General features: G+C 42.1%; 1 pseudogene; it reads left to right on the top strand.

The window, feature by feature from the left end:
- The first annotated feature begins 2,115 nt into the window (after nucleotides 1-2,115).
- LOC129010779 (transmembrane protein 132B-like) lies at nucleotides 2,116-26,905 on the top strand (annotated as a pseudogene).
- Nucleotides 26,906-27,190: the final 285 nt, after the last annotated feature.

The raw sequence follows: 27,190 nt of genomic DNA, 5'->3' as shown, positions 1-27,190 counted from the left end.
CTTTTCTTTATAAATTAGCCAGTCTTGGCTATGTCTTTATTAGCAGAATCAGAACAGACTAATCCAACCTGTTTTAATTCCATTTATATGGCAGCTCTAAAACTTCATTTATCCACATACCACTTTAAAGATACTTCCTTTTTCAAATACCACCTTTATTATTGTTCCTGTTAAGCTCTTTAATCCTTATTTAAATTAGGATGCTTCATCTCACTGACACACAAAAAAATAGTACAATCCACCGTGTAATAAAAAATCAGCTAAAGATGAATTTGGAAAAAATAAACGGATACTATTAAAAATCTGAGTATATACTATGATCTGCCTATGTTTATGAGTTTGTCTTTGTTAATTAATGAAGAACAGCAAGGGTCAGAGAACTGTTGAAGACATTCCAGCACTGAACAGAGACTTTCTCCTAATATCATTGAAAGGATTGAGATAATAACTTTTCCCTCTGTTTTTAAATGCTATGTTCCTGCTACCTATCATTTTTTCGTCTAAAATTGTTTGTTTTACCCACTGAAATATTCACCTTGCACTTTGGGAAACCCAAATTGCTGTTAGTATGCTGATGAAAATTTTCCTGTCACTTAGAGCTGCAGCTCTAAGGAAGGAAGAAAGAAGCCATGATTGGCAACAGGAAAGATACATTTCAGATATTTTAGCAGTAATTCAAGTAAACGGTTCTCAAAGTGTGCAATAGACAAGCCTTGCCCTGGGAAAACCACCTTTGTGATCACGGTATCTCCCCTGCCAGGTAAGTGTAATTCTTAGGCCTTATAGGGAGGCAGAACAGCATATTGTAAAGAAGTTGGGTTTCAAAAGTGAAATGGAGCTGGATCCCAATGTGCTAATTCGCAATTATCTGGGCCACCCATAAGCCTCTCTGAGCCTTGGTTTCTTCATGCAAAAATAAGGATGTATTTCATACCTGTTGAGAAGATGAATGGATTTAGCTATAGACAGGACGAGGTCACAGCAGGCGTTCTACCTGGGCGTAGATCCTGCTTCTGCAGACGACCAGCTGTGTGGCCCTGGATGGGTGGCCTCTCCCTGCCATGCCTTGGTTTCCTCATCGGTAATATCAGAGAAATAATTCAACCACATTCTTTGAAGTTCTGTGAAGCTTACGTGGGTTAAACATGCATGGCTGTCGAGTGCTGCTGGGGAAGTTGATGTCAGCTCTCTTTCTTCCATGAGCACATGGAACAGGGCACCCAACAGGTCTCACTCAGCACCCATGAGTCGCTCCCCTTTCGCCCCTGCCACAATCCCCAGCTGCTAAACACACAGACTAGGCAGTGGCAACCAAAGTGTTCTCATAAAGGGACACAGGACAGCTACTTCTTGAGGGGAAGGTTCTAGAGTTGCAGAGCCAGAGAGGCTGTTTCAGGGTGTGTTCTGGACAGGTGAGGGTCAGAGCAGAGCATGTGCCAGAGTGAGAGGAAGGGCTGGATCCCCGAGGAAGGAAGAGAGAAACCAAGATAGGCAACATGAGAGACACATTTCAGATGTCTTAGCAGTAATACAAGTAGCTTAGCTCAGAGAGCAGTGATTTTTTATTAGGGCAGGATGGTGAAAGGAGGGGGTCCTCTGGCAACCTTAGGGCCATAAGCTCAGGAAGCTGCTTCTGTACAGACTAGAGGGCCTCTGCTGACAAAGAGGGTTATGCAATGATGGTGCAGCCGCCCACACAATGATCATTACTGTCCCATAGTAAACATCTACCTGCCTGCTGGAAGGATTATGAGCAGAAGAGAGATGAGCACCATTCCTTTAAACAGTTTATTGCAATTCTGCAATTTTTGAAACATTAATCCTAGTTGATGGGAAAATGTTATTCTTTGAGCATTCAGTATCTCCAAATGGGCTGTTTTGAGTTATTGTCCCTTAATTAAATGAAGTTCTCAGAAAATGTACTGTTATTGTTATCATATATTTTTACCAATAAGGAAAGCAAATGGACCAAGATGATACTTTCCGAATTCCCTTTTTAATTGGTAAGTGTAATGGAATCGTAGCATAACACTTTCCTAAGGACTTCCCACAAGCGTATGCATTGACCTGGGGACTGGGAGAGCGCCTTGTTGGGAGCCCTAAATTAAGGGATTCATGGTGCTTATGAGGAGCAGAGATGCACGAGCCTCCTCGCCTGCATTTCAGGTCTTCTTGCCACTCTCGGACTTTATCCTGGTAGAGAAGACGGTGATCGTCCTGGATGACTGAGTCACCATCGCAGAGCTGGGAGTGCAGCTCGTGACTGGCCTGTCTCTCTCCCTGCAGCCTCACCCAGCAGACAAAAGGGCCATAGTCTCCACAGCCACTGCCCTGGATGTTCTTCATTCCCCACAGCAGGTGAGTGTCCCAGGGGCCCTGCGTCCTTGGTCAGTGGAGATGACTTCTCTCTCAGTTAGCACATCCTGCGAAGGAGAGCAGGACAGCCCTCATGGCTAGGACTGGGGATTCTTGAAGCTTCTTGCTTCTTATCCAGGCTGCGCTGTCTCTGAGAAAAGTATTCAGTGGCTTACACACATTTCCTCTTACGTGCTTTTCCACGCCGACAACATCCCCATACACCATTTGCTTTGCCCTGGGCTTATCTGTGCCAGGCACAGCCTGCTGCTAGATCATGACCAAAGGATCACATGTTTTTGCTTTTGCCAAAGCAGGTGGTTTGCAATGCTTAGAAATTCCATTTCAGCTACTTGAACAAGCATGGCTAATAGACACTAAATTGCTACTGTTTACAGCAATTATTGTCAACTCTGAAACTCTCTCTCATCTTTAAACTTGTACAAATCATTTTTGAAGATACCAGGGCCACTGTGCCATTCAGGCCAGCCAGCCTTATAATACATCTTCCTGTGTCCTTCCAGCCAGCGCGTGTTTTTCTTCATCAGCACCAGCTTCCTAATGAAGAGCATTCAAATAATATTATCTTGAACACCTGATTAGTTGCACCTGAAATTGATTCAGATAAATTGCCTGATCTTTCTAAATGTTTTTAAAAAAGGTCAAAGTCAAATTCTGTTGTACGCATGCAATAAATTAATTTACACTTTCATGCATTTATTAAAGTCTATTATTTGTTCCCCATACCAGTGAGGCTACAGCACATTATTGATGCCAGTTCAAGGAATAACAAGAACTGTTCAAGATTATGAAACATAAATGTCTATTTTTCTCAGACTGTATATTTAGAGAACTTTAATTATAAATCATTTTTATATTTCTGATTTGTAGGAACCTGATTATAACATAATACTTTGGTTTCATTTTCCTTAGGAAGCAATAGTAAGTTCTTGAGCTTTGTTCACTGATGGTTTGGTGACACCTTTAAACATTTATGATTCCAAGGATTTTCCATTTATTGTCTCGTCATTGAATGACATGGTGGTGTCTATCCAGGTTCATACCTTAAGCTCAAACGGTTGTTATTGCAGAGGACCCTTAAGTTAGACATGATGCTTAGTGAACCTATCAGAAGACCAAGAAGAGGAGTGTTCTTACCCTGAGTAAAGAAAACTTCAAGGTCAAATTTGAACCAAGTAGTGATGAGCACCAAATATTTTTGTTTTGTCTTATTTTTACACTTAGACAGTAAGCATTTTTTAATTGAAATTTTCTTAAAGAGGCAGGAATTATATTGAGAGCATAAATCGGGAATGATATTGAGAGCATAAATCTGGAATATAAAGACCACCTCAGTGGTTCCGTAAAGCACGAAGGAAACCAGGAGAGACCAGTCCAGGAACGGTTCCACCAAGGCACACCTGTTGGCCAAGAGGAAAGTACCAACAAAAGCACAACCCCCCAGTCTCCTGTGGGGGTTCAGTGAGGATGGCAGGAGAAATTGTAAAATCGACACAAATCTTCTCGGAAGGCCAGAAGGTTTTGCAAAAGCCTTGGGGAAAAGTTATGGCTGAAGGCAGCTTAATCATCTTTGAGCTAATAGCAAGGGTAAATAACAAAGGAATGTAAGGGAGCTTATCTAAATAGCTTGTTTACTCATGTGGTCCTAAGACAAACCTTTGATCATCTATAGGACTGCTCTCTCCAGGGGAGGGTAACAAGATTAATTACCCACAGGTGTGTTGACTCAAAGTCTTTGTCATTAAATCTGTACTAAATAAATGCAAACTTTGCTGGCTTATCAAGGTGATTCTGCAAACTTAGAGCAGAGCCCCTTATCAGGACTGACAGGCAAAACACCTGTGTCAGTGTAGTCTCTCATCCGTTGCCGGGTCAAGGTCTGCGGGTCAGACCCCCACAGCCTCCCATGGATGGAAATAATAAGCTACTCAAAAGTGGTGGTCCAGATACCTTCACAGGTTTCTCCACTCAAGGGATGTCACCAGATCCCAGTAGTCCTGGTGACCATAAAGTGACCTCAAGGGGGCTAACGGACTTGGAGATTGGCGTGTGTGCCCTGTTCTGTGTGGGGGTGCAGAGACACTTTTACCATATGACACACACACACAAACATATATATATATATAAGAGTATGTGTGTGTTTGTGTGTGCATGTGTAGCTGTGTGTGAATACTGAAGAGCTGGATAATAAACTAGTTAGCGAGATCAATGGTGACTGTCAAATGTTCTCAGATTTTGAGCATAATAGGATTACACCGAATATTTTTCTGTTCTAAATATTTTCTGCCTATTATAAATCATGGATTATATCACCTCCTTTTGGCTAGTCAATGTAAAACTATTAGGTACTATGTCCATAATATCTAAACTAAAATGGTGGGAAAATATAAATTAATAAGTCTTGAAGTCCAGTTTTCTGGGTGTCATGCATCTGCCTGGATTTTCTGTCATTTTATGACTGAGATATCCAAATTATCAATCTTGATAAATAACCTGAGCCAAAAAATGTGTATAAAAGCCCTTCCTTTCCCACAGGAATGGAAAGTTTAAACTCCCCCTGAGAGAGGCACCAGCAAGCCTCTTGAGAGGGCACCTGGCTTGAATTCCATGGCCACTCAGAGTGAAGCTCAGAGGCTAAATGAAAACTACATGACCTGGAAAAATTGACAATGAGCAACCACCATCTCCAGGGTTGAGATGTACTGTATTAGAGGCCAGAGAACAGGAATTAAGAAGCAGCTGGCACAACAAAGAACTGGCGCTTAAGTACACAGGTGGGTTGCCTTTGAGAGAAAGCAAGAAGGAAACTGGAAGAAACTTCCAGAAGACGATACCTAGCAAACCCTAGAAAACACTATATATACCAAGAAAAGGAAAAATTGATTTGGTAGCTCTTTTGTATTGCACACTGGCAAAGTTAAATTCCCAGAATATAAGTATCCTTAAAATCTAACCGAAAAGTGTGAAAAATAGAAAGCATCCATGCAGGGAGAAAAATTGATTTTTTTGTCTTATTTTTACACTTAGACAGTAAGCATTTTTAATTGAAATTTTCTTAAGATAATTATAGCTCTACATGCAAATTTAAGAAATAATTCTGAGACATCCCTCCCATATGTTTTCCCAATGGTAACATCATATAAAACTTTAGTAAATATCTCATCCAAGATAATGATACTGATACAACTTGCAAATCTTATTCAGATTTCCCCAATTTTTCTTGAACTCATTTAAGTTCTGTACAGTGTTATTGACTTTGTAGGTTTAGGTATCCAACAGCACAGTGGAGATAAGAAACAGTCCCAGCATTACAGGGATCCTTCATAGTCCATCTTATAACCACACAAACATTCCCATTTCCCCTATTCATGGCCCATGGGAACAACTAATCTGCATATCTAAAATTTTGCCACTTCAATAATGTTATATAAGTAAAATATGTTATGTAAGTAATTTATTTATATATATTATATAAGTAAATATGTTATATAAGTAATAAGCAATAGCGTTATATAAGTAAAATCATATAGTATGTGACCTTTTGGCACTGGCTTTCTTCATGCAACATAATTCTCTGGAATGCACATCTTTACTATGTTGAGTCTTCTAATCTATGAACAGAGAAGTTTCTCTACTTATTTATGTATTTTATTTCTTCAGCTAATATTTGGTATTTTTCAGCATACAGATCCTGTACCTATTTTGTTAATTTTATGCCTAAGTACTTTTCTTTCTTTGGAGTGATTTTAAAAGATATTGTATTTTTAAGTTAGATTTCTTCATGCTTCTTGTTAGTACATAGAAATAAAAGTGATGTCTGTGTGTTAATCTTGTATCCCGCAGCCACGGTAACTCACTCACTTATTGGTGATAGGCACTTTGCAAAAATGATTTCTTTTTTTAAATACATAGAAATCATGTTATCTGCAAATAGAGTACTTCCTCCTTTGCAATATGTATGAATTTTATTGTTTCTTGCCTTGTTTCAGTGTCTAGAGCCTCCAGCATTATGTTGAATAAGACTGATAAAGGTATAAATCCTTGCTGTATTTATGATTGAAGGAGGAAAGCATTAAGTGTTTCATCATTAAGTACGATGCTCGCTGTAGGACTTTTTGTAGGCGGTTTTATATAAAACTGGAAGTAATTTCCCACTATTACTAACTTGCCAAGGTATATATGTATGTATTTTTAAATGGATGGATGTTGGATTCTGTCAGATGCTTTTTCTGAGTCCATCAGTAGGGTTGTATGATTTGTTACTATGCTACTAGCATGTTGCTATGGTGGATTACATTAATTGAATTTGAATGTTGAATAATCTTGCAGATCTGGAATAAATTCCTTTTTGGTCATAAAATATTATTGTATTCCTATGTGGCTGGATTCAGTATGCTAATATTTTTTGGAGGATTTTTGCATTTCAGTTCTTTTCTGGTACCATTGTGTGGTTTTGATATCAGGGTAATACCAATCTCAAAAATTAGTTGGGAAGTGTTCCTTCTTCTAATTTCTGGTAGAGATTGTATATAATTCGTATCAGCTTACCTCTAAATGTTGATAGAATTATTTAATGAAACTATCAGAGCCTGAAACTGTCTTTGTCAGAAGGCTTACAATTATAAATCCAATTACTTTAATGGATACAGAGCTATTCAGATTGAGTGAGGTTTGATAGTTTTCTCAGAAGATGATTAATTTCTTGTAAGTTGTTAAGTTTATGAACTTAAACCTCTTTATGACATTCCTTTAATATCTTCTTAGTGGCTGCAGACTTTGTAGTGATATTCCCTATTTTATTTCTATTATTGGTGATTTGCATTTGTCTCTTTTTTTGTCAGTCCTGTTAGAAGTTTACTAACTTTTGGTTTTTTAAAAGAACCAGCTTTTTGTCTCAATGGACTTCTCTATTGTTTTTCTATTTTCAATTTAATTGATTTCTGCACTTCATTATTTCCTTCCTTCTTGCTTTGAGTGCATTTTGATCTCTTTCTAGGTTCTTGAGGTAGGAACTTAAGTTACTGATTTGAGACCTTTCTTCATTTTTAATGTGAATGTTTTGTGCTATACATTTTCCTCTTGGAACTGCATTACCTGAATCTCCTATATTGTGATATGTGGGTTTTCATTTTCATTTAGATATATGCATTTTTAAATTTCCATTGACTCCTTTTTTGACCCATGGATTATTGTGTGTGTTATTAAATTCCCAAATATTTGAAAATTTCCCTGCTGTCATTCTGTTATTGATTTCTCTCCCCTCTCATTCCAGTTTTTAAAAATTTGTTTAGACTATTTTCATGGAGCAAGATGTGGTCTATCTTGATGAATATTCTGTGGATACTTGAAAAAAAAAAAGCAAAGCATTTTCTGATTTCGGCTGGAGTACAGTAAGTGTTCTTAAGCTTGACAAATTTTATTTTAAAAAGTCTGCTTTTGTGCATTTTGATCGATATTCTTCTTTACCTCTTTTAGAAAATTACCTTCCTAATGTTGGGATATTGGGATCACAGTAAAGTCTCTATCCATCGGAGAACTATCCAGGCCAATAGCAACAACCACAAAGGGCTGTTTTATCTGAACCTTACACAAAACTGGAAATTTTTTATTTGTTTGTTTGTTTGTTTGTTTTGAGACAGGTTCCTGTCACCCAGGCTGGAGTGCAGCAGCACTATCATGGCTTACTGCAGCCTCAACTTCTTGGGCTCAAGCGATCCTCCCACCTCAGCCTCCTGAATAGCTGGGACTACAGGTGTGTGCCACCATGCCCGGCTAATTTTTTGTATTTTTTGTAGAGGTGGGATTTTTCCATGTTGCCAGGCTGATCTCAAACTGCTGGGCTCAAGTGATCCTCCCACGTAGGCCTCCCAAAGTGCTAGGATTACAGATGCGAGCCAGGGTGCCCAGCCTGGACAACTGTTTTTATCCAGCCAAATCATGCTATAACGTATTTTCAGTTCTCTATTTCAGGCTTCAAATTGATATGACAAATGCTTTATAAACTCAGAAATTATATTTTCCATTAAAACCATAGCTGTAAAATGTAACACCTATCTTTTGTTCTTCTGTAAAGGGACAACTTTAAATGAATGGTGAAAAGGCTATGCTAAAATATCCATTGCAGATTTGTGCTAGTGTGCTATAGGAAACGCATGGAAAAACTGGGGCTTGTGTTGGAATTTAAGTCAACATGTAGCTTAAGTGCATTTTTTTAAATTTTATTATTATTATTTTACTTTAAGTTTTAGGGTACATGTGCACAAAGCAGAGCAAAGCTGAAACATTTAAATATTCAGATATCTCCCTCTAAAATATTTAAACCAATGGGGGATGAAATACTGAGTAATAATATCGTGAAATATGTGACATAAGAACCCTGTCCTAGAAAGTACCCATGTTAGGAATGTTGATGGGACCACCAGGGGTCATAGTGATCTTTCTCTGCATGGCTTTCAAATTTCCTTCTCCTTTTGCTGAACATTACTTCAGAAATAAAGTGACCCCATTTTCCAGAATAAATACACCTTTTAAGCATGGGTAACTTATTATTTTTGGCATGGAAATAAATATTGAAATTTTCAGTTGTCTAATTATTTTACCCCCAAATATCCCCTTTTGAATTTCAGCATTTTACGGTAGGAGAAAGTAGTATCATTTCCTCACCCTTCACAAGGGTCACAGCTAACAACCCTGTAACAAAAGATAGATTAGCAAGAGAAAAGCATATTCATTTATTTAATCAAAGTTTTACATGTTACAAGAGCCTTCAGATGAAGAGCCAAGGACCCAGGAAAACTGCGCAGCCCTGTAGAAGTATGACTAGACAAAAAGGGAGCGTGGCCTAATGACAATCAATGGGAAACTTAGTAAGGACTTTATGTTCAATTCTTCTAGGTCTCTATGTGTATCCTCCCTTCCCTCCAGGAATGGACACCAGCAAATGGGCCATGACACCTGTCACATGAGGGCCTTATGAACTACTTTCAGGTGATGTTGGTCAGAAAATTCCCTTATGGCCAGCTTTTGCATACCCAAGTGAGGGATGGTCTGAATGACCCTCTTTTTTCTGCAGCTTTCTCAATTCTCAAGGTGCCATATTTTGCAGTATCGTGTTCTGAGCCCTGGTGGCTCGTACACAGTCAAATTGTACATATATCCATGTACATACACACATAGATACACATACACACACACATATATACACACATGGAAAGACACATACATAACTATTTGTATGTTTTACAATTCATCCAGATTTTTTTACATCCTTCATGCAAAATCTGCGGTAATTAAAATATTACAAAAAGGAAATGTTCATTAACAATGACAAACAACTATACTGTTTAAAAACCTTTCATCTTTTCTCCTAGCAGGCTGGGGAAAACTTCTTTCCAGATGCCTCAGAAAAAGGGCTTCTGTTTCTTACAGCTCCATCCAGGGTCAAATGGTGTTGAAAGTCAGTGCTGAAATGCATGATGCTGCAGAAGTTTGAGAGCCTTTGGCCTCTGTCCACCCTTTGGTCTTGCTTGTCAATGGCTTGGTTATGTGTATGTATTTGGAACAGGGGCTTTGTACGGGGTCAAGGGCCCGGGGTGCTGAGGTTCTCAGAACAGGCAGAGCTCTGGAGACATAAGGAAACCACAGGACAGGTGGGGATTCTGTTTGGGAAGCTGATGTAGATGTTTCAGCTGAAAGTTGGGCCGTGCATTTGCCAAGTCCCTAGAGGCTCACTGTTGGGGTGTGAGTGTATTTCTTGAAACTGCCAGCATCATGTTTGGCATCTTAGCAAATGTCACTCCTTGCTTTCAGGATGAATAGAGATGCCTCTTTGGCACTAACTTGACTTGTCATAATAAATGCCTCATACTGAGACTGCACTTTTTTCCAGGCCTTACAAATATCGTTTCATTAACTGGATAAAAACACAGGAGTTGGCTTTGTGAAATCGAGGCTGTGGAGTAGCAGGCTTTCCTGCCACTAAACTGTTGGCAGCCAAAGAGCCAAAAATGCACTCCCAGGTGCACAAACCCAGCCCCATCAGAATTACTTTTTGCACTTTGGGTAACTGTTTTTCACTAACAGCTTCCTCCTCCTCTTTTCCCTGGGAACATGGGAGAATTGAGCTACAGAAGTCAGTGGGTTCTCCCCAGATCTCAGCGTGCATATGTACAGTTTAGTAAAACCAGTTTCAAAGAAGAAGGAAAAGAGGAAAGTTTGAAATAAGATGAAAAGAATGAATCTCTTAGATGAGTTTTGTGTAAATGCAAACACAACATTGAAAATGTATTTGCACATTGAAATTCTTAGTACATCTTGATTTTTTTACTGTTTTATATAATTAACATAAGTCATACCAGATTTTTGGAATTTGCTTTCAGATTTTTACGAGCAATGTAGAAAGAGAAGAAAACACTTTAACTGGTTTCAGTGTTGATAGACTATTCTTTGCCTATCACTTTTCACATGGGAAATAATGATCAAAGTCCGTTAGGGAAAATGCTCTCCCAATGGATGAAATCAATAATGTTATTAATAGACAAAACTAGGTAATATTCATGTTGTATGAGATGCCGTCAACATATATGTTTTTTGGCTTCAACTGTTGTTTGGAAACAGTTTTTTAATATAAAGCATTTTTTATTTTATTTTAAGGTAGAGATGAGATATAAAAAATCACAATGTATTTATTAATCTACGCTCTCCATTCAAATAAATCACCTTACAGAGATAGATGTTGCTTCGGAAGTGGGGGTCCATGTGATGCTGGCTCTCCCACCCATTTGAACAGACTGTATTTCTTTGGGATAAATTAAATCATTTCTTAAACTGACACTTTCTTTTAGTTTTTTGGGCCGAAGATCATGTGCCAGTTTGAGAGTTAAATCTCAATTTACTAATTTTATTTATAAGGTTAAAACTGAAATGAGCTTCTTCTTTGTTTTCAGTTGCTCTGAAACTAAATCTGACTCAACAAAGGCAGTAACACCTAGGGCAAGTGTGGGAACTTGCATGTGATGCGGTTACTTCCCTTACAAATGCTTCCTTAGAGAGGGTGCCCATCACCATCACGTTAGGATCTCTTTTATCCTTGTGGATTCCCCCCTAGTACAAACATTTTCTGTTCCTGTAACCACTGTAGGCTGATGAGGAGCACATAGCTGGCACTGATAAGCAGAGGTCTCCTAGTACTCAGCCCTCTCATTTTCCCTGTGGTGGCAGTTTCTTCTGGGCACCTCTGGAAATATGCATGGGACCCACTGCATCTCAGTTGCATCTCAGTTGCTCTGGTGCAGTAAATCATCCCGCAGCAGCCAGCTCACATGCCAAGTTTGAATTAGTGTAAAATGTCACCATTATTGCCGTCCCAGCAACTCTAACATACCTGGGCTTTTAACATGTCCTATAACATAGAGCAAGCTTCAGAGCGTGTCTTCCTCCTTAGGGCCAGTGAAAGGCAGCCCGCAAGATACCGGCCTGTGCTATAGGGTCAAGGGCCCAGGGTGCTGAGTGCTATAGGGAAATAGTGGGTCTCATCCTGTTCTCTGTAATTTGAAGTCCTTTGTCTTTAAGCCTTTGACCAAATCACACTGGAAGAATTTCTCCAAGAATTTCTTAACAGTCCTGGGGAGCTGGAGATTTCTTACTAAAACAGAATTTGTTACATATTAAAGGGCACCCTCTGCTCCTGAATGTTAATGATCCTTCCTAAGTATTGATTGGATGGGGACCTCAGGCTTCTGCTAACCACAAAAGATCTCCCTCTTCCGTGATCACAGTAGTCACATATTTCATTACCAAGTCATTATCTCTTATTATAAACAATCATCTGAGGAATATTCTTCAATACAACCTGGGTTTTCTCAGAAAGTCAATGTCTGTTTCCCTTCCCTCTCTACTAGTTCAGTGTTTCCCAATGGGCAAGTGTGTCTTTGACCATCAGTAAATCTCCCATAACAGGCCCCAGTACCTCTGCCCTCCCCCTGGAGAACAGTGACACCTCTGACCTGGATATTCAACTTGGGAAGAGCAATTCAATAAAAAGGAAGCATCATTTTAACCGACAATCGCTGAACTTTTGGGAGAGGAATCATCCCATGACAGTGTGGGGAGGTATTATGACCATGATAGCGTTTGACCTCTAAGCAGGGCTCACAGTGAGATTGTGTCCTGGCTGCTGAAGGTGATTTCACTGGCAAGACTATAAACAGTAGAGCATCGTGACTGACCACCTGTGGGGGGCTGGCACTGTGCTGTACACCTGGCACAGGTGTGTTGTTCTGCTCCAACCCTCAAAGTAGGTACTAAAGGCAATAACACAATGGCAGTGTGATTTGTAGCATTTGCCTGGGGACATTAATAATGTTGCCCCTCAGCGTTACTCAGAAGGCTCTTCCCTAGACACTCCCCTAGACCCCCTTTCATTCTGTTTCAGCCTCTGCTTCAGTGTCTCTTCCAAAGAAACCTTCCCTGATGCTCTGTCTAAAGGACCACCCACTTCCCTTCATCTCCAGTTTCTACGCTGAGTTAATTTTCTCCATGGGGCCGTGGCCAGCTGATTTCATAGTAGATATGGGTGTATTTATTGAATTCCTCCCACTAGCCTGTAGTCAGTGGGTTCACAGCCATTGTGCCTGGAAGAGTGCCCAGCACACAGTGGGCCTTCAGACTGTTTGCTGAATGGATCCCTGTTGCCAGTGTTAGTTTCTTAAAGAAACAGTGGATGGTCAGGTTTCCTTAAAGCAGAGCCTGAGAAGGGACAGATGATTTACTGAGGGTTGGGGTTTCTCAGAAGACATGTGAGTGATGCAAAAAGGGAAGAGATGCAGAAGGGACTGATGGAGCCTGGGAGAGAAGCAGGACAAAGACGTCCGCCTGGCTGAAACCCAGCTGAAGCTGATCCCATGGGAGCTTCAGTGTGACTGCCTCCAGAGTGTGTATACCTCCAGACAGTGAATGCCTCCAGAGTGTGAATGCCTCCAGAGTGTGAATACCTCCAGAGTGAATGCCTCCAGAGTGTGAATACCTCCAGAGTATGAATGCCTCCAGAGTGCGAATGCCTCCAGAGAGTGAATGCCTCCAGAGTATGAATGCCTCCAGAGTGTGAATACCTCCAGAATGTGAATGCCTCCAGAGTGTGAATGCCTCCAGAGTGTGAATACCTCCAGAGTGTGAATGCCTCCAGAATGTGAATACCTCCAGAGTATGAATACCTCCAGAGAGTGAATGCCTCCAGAGTATGAATGCCTCCAGAATATAAATGCCTCCAGAGTATGAATGCCTCCAGAGTATAAATGGCTCCAGAGTGTGAATACCTCCAGAGTGTGAATGCCTCCAGAGTGTGAATGCCTCCAGAGTATGAATGCCTCCAGAGTATGAATGCCTCCAGAGTGTGAATGCCTCCACAGTGTGAATGCCTCCAGAGTATGAATGCCTCCAGAGTATAAATGCCTCCAGAGTATGAATGCCTCCAGAGTATAAATGGCTCCAGAGTGTGAATACCTCCAGAGTGTGAATGCCTCCAGAGTGTGAATGCCTCCAGAGTATGAATGCCTCCAGAGTGTGAATGCCTCCACAGTGTGAATGCCTCCAGAGTATGAATGCCTCCAGAGTGTGAATGCCTCCAGAGTGTGAATGCCTCCAGAGTGTGAATGCCTCCAGAGTGTGAATGCCTCCACAGTGTGAATGCCTCCAGAGTGTGAATGCCTCCAGAGTATGAATGCCTCCACAGTGTGAATGCCTCCAGAGTATGAATGCCTCCAGAGTGTGAATGCCTCCACAGTGTGAATGCCTCCAGAGTGTGAATGCCTCCACAGTGTGAATGCCTCCAGAGTATGAATGCCTCCAGAGAGTGAATGCCTCCAGATTGTGAATACCTCCAGAGTATGAATGCCTCCAGAGTGTGAATGCCTCCAGAGTGTGAATGCCTCCAGAGTATGAATGCCTCCAGAGTGTGAATGCCTCCAGAGTGTGAATGCCTCCAGAGTGTGAATGCCTCCAGAGAGTGAATACTGCCAGAGTGTGAATGCCTCCAGAGTGTGAATGCCTCCAGAGTGTGAATGCCTCCAGAGTATGAATACCTCCAGAGAGTGAATGCCTCCAGAGTGTGAATGCCTCCAGAGTGTGAATACCTCCAGAGTGTGAATACCTCCAGAGAGTGAATGCCTCCCGAGTATGAATGCCTCCCGAGTATGAATGCCTCCAGAGTGTGAATACCTCCAGAATATGAATGCCTCCAGAGTGTGAATACCTCCAGAGTGTGAATGCCTCCAGAGTGTGAATGCCTCCAGAGAGTGAATGCCTCCAGAGTATAAATGCTTCCAGAGTGTGAATACCTCCAGAGTATGAATGCCTCCAGAATGTGAATACCTCCAGAGTATGAATACCTCCAGAGAGTGAATGCCTGCAGAGTATGAATGCCTCCAGACTATAAATGGCTCCAGAGTGTGAATACCTCCAGAGTGTGAACACCTCCAGAGTGTGAATGCCTCCAGAGTGTGAATGCCTCCAGAGTGTGAATGCCTCCAGAGTATGAATGCCTCCAAAGAGTGAATGCCTCCAGAGTATGAATGCCTCTAGAGAGTGAATACCTCCAGAGTGTGAATGCCTCCAGAGTGTGAACGCCTCCAGAGTGTGAACACCTCCAGAGTTTGAATGCCTCCAGAGTACGAATACCTCCAGAGAGTGAATACCTCCAGAGTGTGAATGCCTCCAGAGAGTGAATGCCTCCAGAGTGTGAATGCCTCCAGAGAGTGAATGCCTCCAGAGTGTGAATGCTTCCAGAGTATGAATGCCTCCAGAGTGTGAACACCTCCAGAGTTTGAATGCCTCCAGAGTACGAATACCTCCAGAGAGTGAATACCTCCAGAGTGTGAATGCCTTCAGAGTGTGAATGCCTCCAGAGAGTGAATGCCTCCAGAGTGTGAATGCCTCCAGAGTGTGAACACCTCCAGAGTTTGAACGCCTCCAGAGTACGAATACCTCCAGAGAGTGAATACCTCCAGAGTGTGAATGCCTCCAGAGAGTGAATGCCTCCAGAGTGTGAATGCCTCCAGAGTGTGAATGCCTCCAGAGTATGAATGCCTCCAAAGAGTGAATGCCTCCAGAGTATGAATGCCTCTAGAGAGTGAATACCTCCAGAGTGTGAATGCCTCCAGAGTGTGAATGCCTCCAGAGTGTGAACACCTCCAGAGTTTGAATGCCTCCAGAGTACGAATACCTCCAGAGAGTGAATACCTCCAGAGTGTGAATGCCTCCAGAGAGTGAATGCCTCCAGAGTGTGAATGCTTCCAGAGTGTGAATGCCTCCAGAGTATGAATGCTTCCAGAGTGTGAATGCCTCCAGAGTGTGAATGCCTCCAGAATATGAATACCTCCAGAGTATGAATACCTCCAGACAGTGAATGCCTCCAGAGTATGAATGCCTCCAGACTATAAATGGCTCCAGAGTGTGAATACCTCCAGAGAGTGAATGCCTCCAGAGTGTGAATACCTCCAGAGTGTGAATTCCTCCAGAATGGTTTCATCTCAGGTGAGGGCTCCATCTTTTGCATCCTAACATTGGGCAACTGTTGCCTTCAGGCTACTCCTGAGGGATAATGTAACCTCCATGGCATTTCTAAGAGGGGTGGCTGGGGTTGGCAGGAGCATTCCTCGATAGCTGGACAAGGCTGTAGCCTGTTGGCTAAACTGTGGACATCAACAGTGGATGGGTCCGGAGAGCCAAAATGGGATCTGGGTGGGAACCCAGGAGCACCCACTGGACTGATTTTCTGAGTAAACCTATTTGTTGAGCAGCTATGGTATTGGGAGAAGAGAAATGGACAGGAACTCTTAACATAAAGTCTGGGACCCCTAGGGCTTTATTTAGAGGGGTTTCAGAGGGTCTACTCATCTTCTGAAGTTCAGCTGAGAAGCTTCCCATGCTGAGAAGTATAGCATGGCTTCCTGATTAGTAGATCTGAATCTTCCACTGAATTCTAAAAAGGATATGCGGCCCAGGAGAACGTCACTGACCTCTCTAGGCTGAAGGTTATCACCTGGTTATGCAAAGTCCTCTAAATAATTACATTTGACATGCCTTTGTTGAATCACTGGTATGCCCATCTTATCACATGCTGGAGATCCATAGCATCTGTGCTCTGGATGTTGAGGCCAAGTACGTCCTTCCATTTCACACACCATGCTGGCGGTATTATCGTGCCGCACGTTTGTGCATATTTCTAGACTTGTCTGAACATCTGAAGAAAGAAAACCATTTGGAATATGTACATTAAATTATCATGATAAGAGCTGCAAGGCAGTGCCTTAATTTAATTATTCCTGGTATGTTAAATCTTATTTTCTTCTTCATTTTGCAGTTGAGGAAATTGAGCCTTAAACATTAAAACAAACTGGCAGAAGCCACATCACGGCAGGTGACTGCTGGGATTTGAGCCCAGGCAGCCAAATGACATGCAGCCCACTCTCCTAAACCCTATGTGCACCAAGTTATTCCTCAAACTCTGAAGAGTTATATATGGTAAAGTAGATTGGAAGGTGGAGGTAACACATTGCAAAGTGTCTCATCTTACAGACTATTTCACCATAACATTTCTTTATGGAGATTTGATTGTGCCAAGCTAGCTTCTTAAAGGCCAGGGAGAAGAGACACTTTAAGTTGATTTATCAGGTGTCTCCACCACTGAAAATGAAGTAGAAATGAAAATAAAGCAGCTTGAAAGGCAAAGTGGTATCGGCCAGAAAATGAAGTCCATTTTGACAATTTCCCCAATGCACTGCTTTGGAGAACTCCTCTATTTTGTAAAGTGAGTCAATCTCCTCGTTTTGTGTCCTGGCGTAGTCTGTGAACAACACAATTCCTATCATTCTTTCCCCTGACTCTTCCCCTTGTTATAAGGGTGGCAACGGGCACCTCCTCTGAGACAGTTCCTTGTGAGTAATAATGTGTTCAAATGGACCAATAACAACAATAGATGAAAAAACCAACACCAGGGTCACCATTAATTAAAAATCAAACCAACAAAATAAACCAGAACAATCTGTTTTCCTTTGAAGCAAGGGCAGTATCAGTCACTTACACAGCAGTTTCTGAGATAGAAAATGTAGTTATTACCCTCAGAAAACTGGCACGCAAACACTTAGGAAGTGCACAATCTCATTAATTCTAGGTATTGAACACACTATGTCGACACTGAGCAAACCACAAATGCATTTTATTGCCTCCTATTAAATTTAATGTTAGAATTCTGAAGATTAGATTACGAAATACTCTTTTTCTTCTCCCTTAGGGTAATTTTGTACATTGGGGAAGATAAATATTACAGTAGACACATCCTTGTCTCTATGCATAAACTGGTTTAACCACGGTGGGTTCACCTGCATCCATGGACTTAGTGTCTGTCTTTCCTCAACTTAAAAAAATGTGGGTAGCCATTGCCTTCCTTGCCATTTGTGCAGCACCTTTGCCTATAACCTCGATGGCAGTGATGTTTACTATACAACATCCACTCTGCCTCGGGGGTTAATAGAGTGCCCTCCCTAGGGAAATAATGAGGAGATGAAGAGGATGACGATAGAGGTTGATGGTCTCCCTGGGGTGGATTATCTTCTGTCTTCCACAGCTGTCAGCAAACGCAGCTCTGCCCCATGGACTTTGGATGTGGTCATTCATTGACCAATAGAAGGAAGGTCAAAGTAACAATGGGCTGATTACAAGTGGAGGTGTTAGAAGACACACCTGGGGATTCTCACCTGCCACCCCCTGGAGTGTCTTTCACCAGGAAAGCTGCAGGTGCCAGCGATGGCTGCTTCAGCCTGGATTCTGCAAAGAGAAGCCTCAGGGATCTGAGCTGAACCCAGCACAGTTGAGCACAGGAGAGTCCAGCCAAGCTGCAGGAGACCCACAGCCTCAAGTAAAATGAGAAATCAATCAATCAATATTTTTGTAAGCCACTGAGATCTGGGAGGTGTTTATTCTATAGTAATGGCTGGTGGGTGTGATCACTCATAGTAATATAGAACTTACCACAAACTCTTTGTTCTAAGCGGTTTATATCAATTGTATCATTTAATCTTAACAATAACTACATGTGTTGAAACTATTAGTATCCACATCTTACACATGGGGAAACTGAGGCACAGAGCATCCACATACTTGGTCCAAGGGCACCGGCTGGCATGTGGCAGCACCAGGGCTTGAATCCTGGCAGCATAAACTTGATGGGCAGGACTAGCTTATACAATAGAGTGTATGATCCTTACATCAGTTTTAGGGTGTATGTGGGACAGGTTCCCTCAATGTTGCTGAAGAGGAAACAGGTTCAGAGAATGTCAAGTCCTCAACTTTAGCATCAGAGGGTGATGTAGCACTGGGTCTCCTTTCCTCTTCCATTACCCCTCGGTCTGTTCTCAATGTAGCAGAAATGAGTCTGTGAAAACCGAAGTCACATCATGTCTGCTCCTAACCCTCCACAGCTCCCATCTCATTCAGAGTAAAGACAACATCCTCACCACGACCTATAAGGACAGCCATCATCCTCCCTCCTCCCTGCCCTGACCTCACTTGCTCCTCCTCACCTCCTGGAGGCAGTGCCTGGCTCCCTCCCTCACCTCCCAGAGGCGGTGCCTGGCTCCCTCCTTAGCCCTGAAGATGGTGCATTGTTCCCTCCCTCACCTTCCAGAGGTAGTGACTGGCTCCTCCCTCACCTCCAGGAGATAGCACATGGCTCCCTCATTCACCTCCAGGAGATAGCACATGGCTCCTCTCTCACCCTCTAGAGATAGCACATGGCTCCTCCCTCACCTTCTAGAGATAGTACATGGCTCCTCCCTCACCTCCTAGAGATAGTACATGGCTCCTTCCTCACCTCCTAGAGATAGTACATGGCTCCTCCCTCACCTCCTAGAGATAGTACATGGCTCCTCCCTCACCTCCTAGAGATAGTACATGGCTCCTCCCTCACCTCCTGGAGGTGGTGCCTGGCTCCTTCCTCACAACCTGGAGGTCATTGCTCACCTGCTGACTGCAATGTCTTGCACCACCAGCCCTCCTCGTCTCCCTCCCTGGTCTAAGCTTCTCCAGAGCACTTGTTGTTTGATGAGCCGTTCCGCTTCCTGCTATAGATGCTTCCTGCTTTATTCTCAGTGACTCTTCTGGAGAGTAGGCCTCATGAGTGTAGATGCCTATCTCAGTCACTGCTGTGTCCCCAGCACCTAAATGCACCTGGCACACAGGAGGGTGGACTGGAGATGAGAATCCATGTGCCCAGACTCCTGGCTCAGTTCTCTTTCTATTCTGAATGGTAAATGGTCCCACAGTAGTTCATGAGCTCAGGATAACATCTGCACAGAGAAAACACATACTGATGGACTGCTACCCATATGATCCCCGTATGTTCCAGTTGTTGGTTCTCAACCCCCTTTACCTACCAGTCATTGGGCCAGGCATCAGCGATTTGCAAACTTTATAGGTTATTGTGACGATGACCTACAAGCCGGTTTTATCATGGCCATTTGTAAAGGAGGCAATGGAAGTTCAAACAGGTGAAGCCACTGGTGTAAAGCCACACAGCAGTGCAGCCAGCTTGGAAGTTGACTGAAGCTGTGTTACTATTATAGATCAAGACCAGTATCCAGATGAGAAATCCCTGCTGGTGATTATATCCATTATTCTCACTCCAAACGACCCCACTTATGGAGGGACGCTCTGAGCTGAACTGGGCGCCAGAAGGTGGTAGGTGGTGGTGGGGGTAGGGGGTGAGGTATGAGTTCCACCCCTGACTGATAAAAGAGGGTAAACAGGCCCAGGATTTTCCAAACACACAGACCTTGTGCTTATGTCAACCCTTGATTAAGAAATAAATGTACTCTGTTTTTTTAAAAAAATCCAAACAACAAATATCTCAAGTTGAAAGAATAATCTAAGACCTTGACTTCATAGTAAAACATAATGTATTTGTTTTGTTTAGAGAAGATTGATTTCTTGTCAGAAAATAGAAGAAATAAAATGGGAGAAAATTGACAAATTATATAAAGGTGGCTTTAAAGCTTTTCGCAACTTCAAACTACACAATCTGGTGAGATTGCTGCTATAATACATGACTGTTTGGGCCAAAATGGGCATGGCTCACAAATGGAAGCTTGTTTTGCTCCCACGTTGGAGTGTGGACCCCTCAGCTGACATTAACGATGCCAGTGTATATTGTTATAATCTGGAGACAGGACCACACAAGGTGGCCAGAGGAAAAAGAAATAAAAAACAATAACAGCAACAACAACAAAAGGCTTATTTTTTCCAAAATGCTTTTAGGAAGCTGTTTCTTATGCCTCAGACTCCTGGAATCTCATGAAGGATGCAATTTCTTTGACATTGACCAACTCCACTTGCCTCTTAGAGGAAATGATGTGAGTAAAGTAACAGAAATTCACATGAAGGTATAGAACATTGCTTCTGGGTCATCTTCAGATACATATTTGGGCAGAGAAAGGGAGGCCAGATAGTCCTATCTGCATATGAGTTTGGTAAGTATTGTATTTACTCATTCTTCCTCTAAACAAATATTTTTAAATAAATTTTATTGGGTACATTTGAGGTTTACAGGTTTGCAACATGATGCTGTGGGATATATACAGAGAGTAAAATGGTTTCTAGAGTGAAGTCTGTGAACATATTTCTCATCTCACAGTTAGTTTTTCTGTGATGAAAGCAGCTGCATTTTACTTATTTAACAAAAACCCTAACGTAATATATTGTATTAAGCTCATTAACAAACGTTTTTGAGTGCCAACTCTGGGACAGTCATTGCTTTAGACATTGGGAATATGATGTTAAAATAGTACACATGGTACCTGCTCCCAAGGAGCTTATATAATATTATGTGTATGCGTGGGATGGGGCAGGTGGGTGGGGTGAGGGGGAAGGGGACGAGAATGCAAAGAACCAATGAAGGAGAATATAGCAGGTCAAGTAGGTTAAAGTATTATGGGGAAAATAACACAGAAGGTGCATAGCGAGTACCTATTAGTGGCAACTGTTATTTGAAAAGAAAATATAAGCATGGGTCTCATGGATAAGCTGATGTTTGAGCTTGAACCTAAAATAAATGAGCTTGGAGGGCTTGGGTCCTGGGGGAAAGGAATATCCCAGGGTGAGATAGCAGCGAAAGCAAAGGCCCTAATCAAGGAGTGTGCCTGACCTATTTGGGGTAGAGCAATAAGGACAGCATGCACCCAATGCCTTAAATGATGACGTCCCAAAGTTAGCACCAGGGGAGCTGGTGGTGATGAGGTCAAGAGCTCTGAGTGAGGGTCTCATAGTGATGGCTTGGACCATGCTGTAAGGAGCAGCTGTGATAAATGCAGTTGTGAGTGTTGCCCGCCCACTGTGGGTCCCCCTTCCTGACAGCACGTGCCACGTTTGCCCACACTCATTGGCCAGAACTAGCTAATGGCTTTGCTCAAAGACAAGACCTAGAATTATGTTTCTACTGTGTGCCCAAGAAGAGGGAAATCTGAAAATATTTGGCAAGCTGGTGTAATGGCTTTCATATCACAGATGCATACAGAAGTAGTTCTTTATTGTCAGGTATAAACGATCAAAAACATTTGGAGGGCATTATCTAGAGAAATAATGTAGCAATTCCAGCTAGGTAATTTTGCAGTCAGATAATGATATTTGGCATTTCTGCAATGATTGCCGTTAACTTTGAGGCATTTTAAAGTGACCTTTAATCTATTGCCTGAATTGGCAGCAGAGAGGGTGAACTTCTTAAAGCCACTCCAAGATTAAAAATGCATCCCAAGTGATGGATGTGTGTTTCTTCCTTGTTAGGCTACCCATGTATTCACCACTTTATATATTTCTCCGGCATTAAGCAGGCAGAAATGTCCCATTTATTCTTTCCTCTCTTCCCCTTGCCCTACTGTCTTAATGTTCAGGCTCAGAAATAATAAGACAGCTGCCTTTCCTGACATAGAGAACTAATAGTGACAGATTCTTTACACATGCAAATATATCCTTAGTTATACTTTATAAATATAAGATGCTAGATGATAATGAATTTAAAGTTTTAAGTATCATGCCTAATTTAATGACATCAGCTTTTAGTGATTCAGAAATCAACACACTTTCATTCTATTGGGTAAATACTAATCCAGTTGCAATGATATAGGGTAATGCATTAGGTCTCAGGGAAAGAAGAAATTCCTTTGCTACCTGTGGTTTAAGCTTGTGTCATTCTTGAGGGCAACTTAGAATCCAGCCCGCCACAGCATGCCTCTTGTTACTGCTGGGTGAAAATCGAAGTGGTTGAAAACAGCCTTCTTTGGCTCAGAGCTATAGCCCAATACCAGACATGGATAATTGGGAAAACAGCCAGACTGAAATATGAGCAAATAATAGAATGTAGTTCAGGATTATTTGCCATGCAAAGATTTTCTGTGGGAAGTGCACGTTTCTCCTTGGGAGCAGAGTCTGACCCATGAATTTCTCTCTGTGTGTGTACAGATGTGCACATGTGCACACACACATGTCAATTCGGTAGAATTATCAACATTTTAATCGTCATCTCAATCGTGTGAAACAGGCTTTTTCATTATCTGCATGTTTAGAGGTGGAGGGAACCGGGATTTCGAGAGGCAGTTTTTCTGCTTGCCCACATTCACTCAGAGAAGGAATGAGCTGAAATCATATCAGATCTGTCAGTCACCAAGACATCCTGACACCTCCGTGAAGATCACAGTGTTAGAGTCGGCAGGTATCCAGACATAAGTAGGAGAGGAGAGCCCCTAAAAAAGGGAGGTCCGGAAAATCTCATGTCCCAGGGACCACCCGAAGCAGGTATGGTAGATAAAAGCAGAGAGGAGGAGAAATACCTAGGCAGAAAGGAACATCTGTTCAGGTGCCCAGTATTCACCCACTCTGCAGTTAACCTATCAGAACACAGCCAGATGCATGCTGATAAGAAGGAAAACAAGAAAGTCCTCAGAAAAAACCTGGCGCCAAAGTCCAAATTAAAACACAGACAGGAATTCCAAGGTGAGAATGCAGGTGCAATAGGTACAGATTTAACCATTATATGACCTTTGTGGGGTGGCAGTCATGAGCAATGCAGCCATTAGGTAGGATTCCTGTTCAGTATCGCCGCACATGCCACACCAATTAACAGCAAGGAAGGGTCCCACCAGCCTGGGGAGGGAATGAGGTGGGGAAAAGGCAGGGACTTAAGGCAGGTGCAGGAAAACTAGACAAAGAGGCATAAACTTAAGACAGAGGCAGTTACTTCAAAACAGATTCCCACTGGCCAGGCATGGTGGCTTATGCCTGTAATCCCAGCACTTTGGGAGGCCAAGGCGGGTGGATCACCTGAGGTCAGGAGTTTGAGACCAGCCTGGCCAACATGGTGAAACCCCATCTCTACTCAAAATACAAAAATTAGCCTAGCATGGTGGTGCATGCCTGTTGTCCCAGCTACTCAGGAGGCTGAGGCAGGAGAATTGCTTGAACCCAGGAAGTGGAGGTTGCAGTGAGCCGAGATGACTGCACTCCAGCTTGGGAGACAGAGTGAGACTCTGTCTCCAAAAAAAAGAAAAAAAAGAACCCAACAGACATAAAACCCCAACACGGAACTCTCACGCTGCTGCTGGCACCCTCACTTCAGCAGCCCACTCTGCCAATCCTTCCAGAGTGTACTGTCTCTCTCTAAATAAGCTCTGTGCTCTCTATTTTCCTTCAATATGTTCTCTTTGTGGCTAAATCAGTCACTTGGCAGAATGCTTTCTTCCAGGTTAGACAAGAACTGGGATCTCTGCTCTCCCCAGCAAAAACAGGACCGTTGAAATCATTCACAGCAGAAGGTACTCTCGGGAACTGTCAAGGGTGGTATTTCTTTTCCCTCCTTGCTCTATACTAGGCTCAAGTCTATGGCAGAGTTTCCCTGGCAAGAGAAGCCTCCAAGCTCTGTCCCATGCTGGTTCTTTAACCCAGTGCCTTATTTGGCGTGTCTCTGCATGCTCTTCCTCAGAGAATCAGATGACAATGAGGGTGTTTTAGGAGCTCCAAAGCCCAGGCAGATACCATCATATGGATGGTTTCAGCACCTTCTATTTCTCAGCAAATAGGAAAAAAATCCTAAAAGAAAAATTTGAACTGAAGATACAATATCTGAAATTAAATATTCAGTAAATGTGCTCAGTAGAAGAATAGAGATGACAGAAGAAAAGTCAATGAATACAAAAGAAAATCCAGTGTGAAGTACAGAGAAAAACAAAGAATATATTTTTTAAATCAATAGAGCTTCATGACCTATGGGGCAATATCAACAGTTTCGAAATGTGCATAATTGGAGTCATAGAAGGACTAGAGATATAAACTGAGCCAGAACAAAACTGCTTAAAAACTCATGGCCAAAACGTCCTATATTTGTTAATAGAAATGAATTCATGGATTCTAGGAGTTTAAGCAGAATGAATTTAAAGAAAACCTCACCCAAACACATCATTTTAAAACTGCTGAATACCAAAGACAAACAGACAATCAATCAAGAAAGTAGCCAGAGAAAATGACACATTGGATAAAGTACGATGTGACTGACAGCGGATTTCTCATCAGAAACCATGGCAGCCAGAAGATAGTGGAAAGACCCTGTTAAAGTGATGAGGAGGAGGAAGCAAAACAAAAGAAAAACAGACTGAATGTCATGGCTCATGACTGTGGTCCCGATACCTTGGCAGGCTGAGGAAGAATGATCACTTGAGCCTGGTAGGTTGAGGCTGCAGTGAGCTATGAGTATACCACTGCACTCCAGCCTGAGAGACAGACTGAGACCCTGTCTCTAAAAACGAAAATAAAAACAAACAAAAATACCTTCAATTCAAAGTTAGACCCTCAGTGAAAGTATACTTCAGAAATAAGAAAAACATAAAGATGTTTTCATGTAAGGGAAAATTAAGGAATTTTCATCAATAAAGCAATGCACTATGAAAAATGTAATTAGAAATTTAAGTGGTGAGACAAGTCTGAATATATCTGGACATCTAACCTAGCTTGAAGAAAACTTTTTTTAATCTAAAAAACTAAATGTAGGCCTTCATGATTATATGACCTGGGCCCTGATTCTGCTCACAACTACCCTGAAGTGATAAACCAATGGGAGTATTTGGGTTCTGCTTTCTGTTTGCAGCAGAGAGTTACTGAGCAGGTATGTGGGTTGACAGATGGAAACAGGATAGCAATAAGTATAATACAACAGCAGTGTTTTTTGAGCATCTTGCGTGTGCTGGACCCTCGGCTGCATACGTGGTGTGCAATCTTTACAGCAGCCCTTTGGTAAGTGCCATTATTGACTCTCTGTTACAGACAAGGGTGCTGGAGATGCAGAGAGATGATAGCTAGCATGGCACCACTTTGCAAAGGCAGTGGGAGATTAGGACTCCAAATCGGATATCTAGCCCTTGAGGCTGTAGAACTTCTACATGAGGTTATAGCAAAAAAAAAAAAAAAAAAAAAAGAACTTCCCCCATCCCCAAATACACTGAAATCCCCTGAAAGGGATATACATTTGGGTACACTGCTTCTGAACACCTTTAGTTTGGCCAGGTGCAAATCCCCATTTTTAGACCTCAAAATTAAAAGGTAATTATTCAGAGCAAGAGATGGTCAACTGCAGCCTATGGCTAAATCCAGTTTGCTGTTTTGCTATTTGTTAATAAAGTCTTTGTGGAGCTGAACCACTTGCATTTGTTCATGGCTGCTTACATTCTAGAGCAGCAGAGGTAGGGAATTGTAACAGACACCCTGCAGCCCACAGAGTCTAAACTTACTCCACGGATCTTTGCAAAAAATGTTTGTGGAGCCCTCACTTACAGAAATCCAAAGCAATGTACAGCAAAACTGAAGACTGTGGAAACTCTGTCTCCCTCTCTCAGACTGTTTTCTCCCAAGGCACCTATGCTTTGTGAAACAATCTAATACTGCAAAATATTTCTTTTCTGTTTTTCAGTGTAAGAAAATGATGTACGGAGACTCTAAGCTTCCTTTCTGCCTGTCTCCACAGTTGTCCATTTTACTGGCAAAACTGCATACTTGTTAGTACTCATAACACAGAACTGATGACCAGGGCTTTTCCTCTGTTCTTATGATACTAAGAGAGTTAATGTGGAAAATATCTGTGGCCAAACATTGTGTGCATAGCCATGTTTGATCGGTTTCTATTAATTCCATTCACAAATCGTAGATTAAAGTGGAAGCAAAAGCAGTGATGAGAGAATAGTGAATTAGCAATATATCCCTGGGTTGTTACAATCTCATCCATTCCCAAGGTGGCAACTTTCTCTCTGTCTCTCTTCCTATGAAGTTTCCTCTCAGATCCCCAGTTGTTCAAAACCAAAGGGAACTTGATATCTCTGCTCTTGAAATGCAGGTGTCATGTCATGAGGAAGACAGTGGAGAGACCCATGTGAAGAGGAAGTGGTCCCCGGCCAGTGTCCAGGCTGAGCTCCCAGAAAGAGCCAGCACTAACTTGCCCACTATGTGAGTGAGCCATCCGGGATGCTGAACCATTCAGCCATCCCATCTGACCCTATGTGGACAGAGCCTCTACAGCTGGATACAGGACAGTCACAGCTCCCTTCACCCCCTGCTTTCTGTTTACTATTCATCTGGGTCAATAATGTTGGCTTATCTCTTGTTTATAATGAGGAAAAGACTCCAATTGTTGCAAAATAGGTTCCCGTCAAAAATGAACCCATTGGGCAGATGTGTGAAGATCCAGAAACTACAAGACAGATGAAGCCAATCAAATATTCCGGATACTGATGGC

Source organism: Pongo pygmaeus, chromosome 10 (assembly GCF_028885625.2).
Source record: "Pongo pygmaeus isolate AG05252 chromosome 10, NHGRI_mPonPyg2-v2.0_pri, whole genome shotgun sequence".
NCBI lineage: Eukaryota > Metazoa > Chordata > Mammalia > Primates > Hominidae > Pongo > Pongo pygmaeus.
The sequence above is the reverse complement of the archived record's forward strand: the minus strand, read 5'-3'. Positions and strand labels throughout refer to the sequence as shown.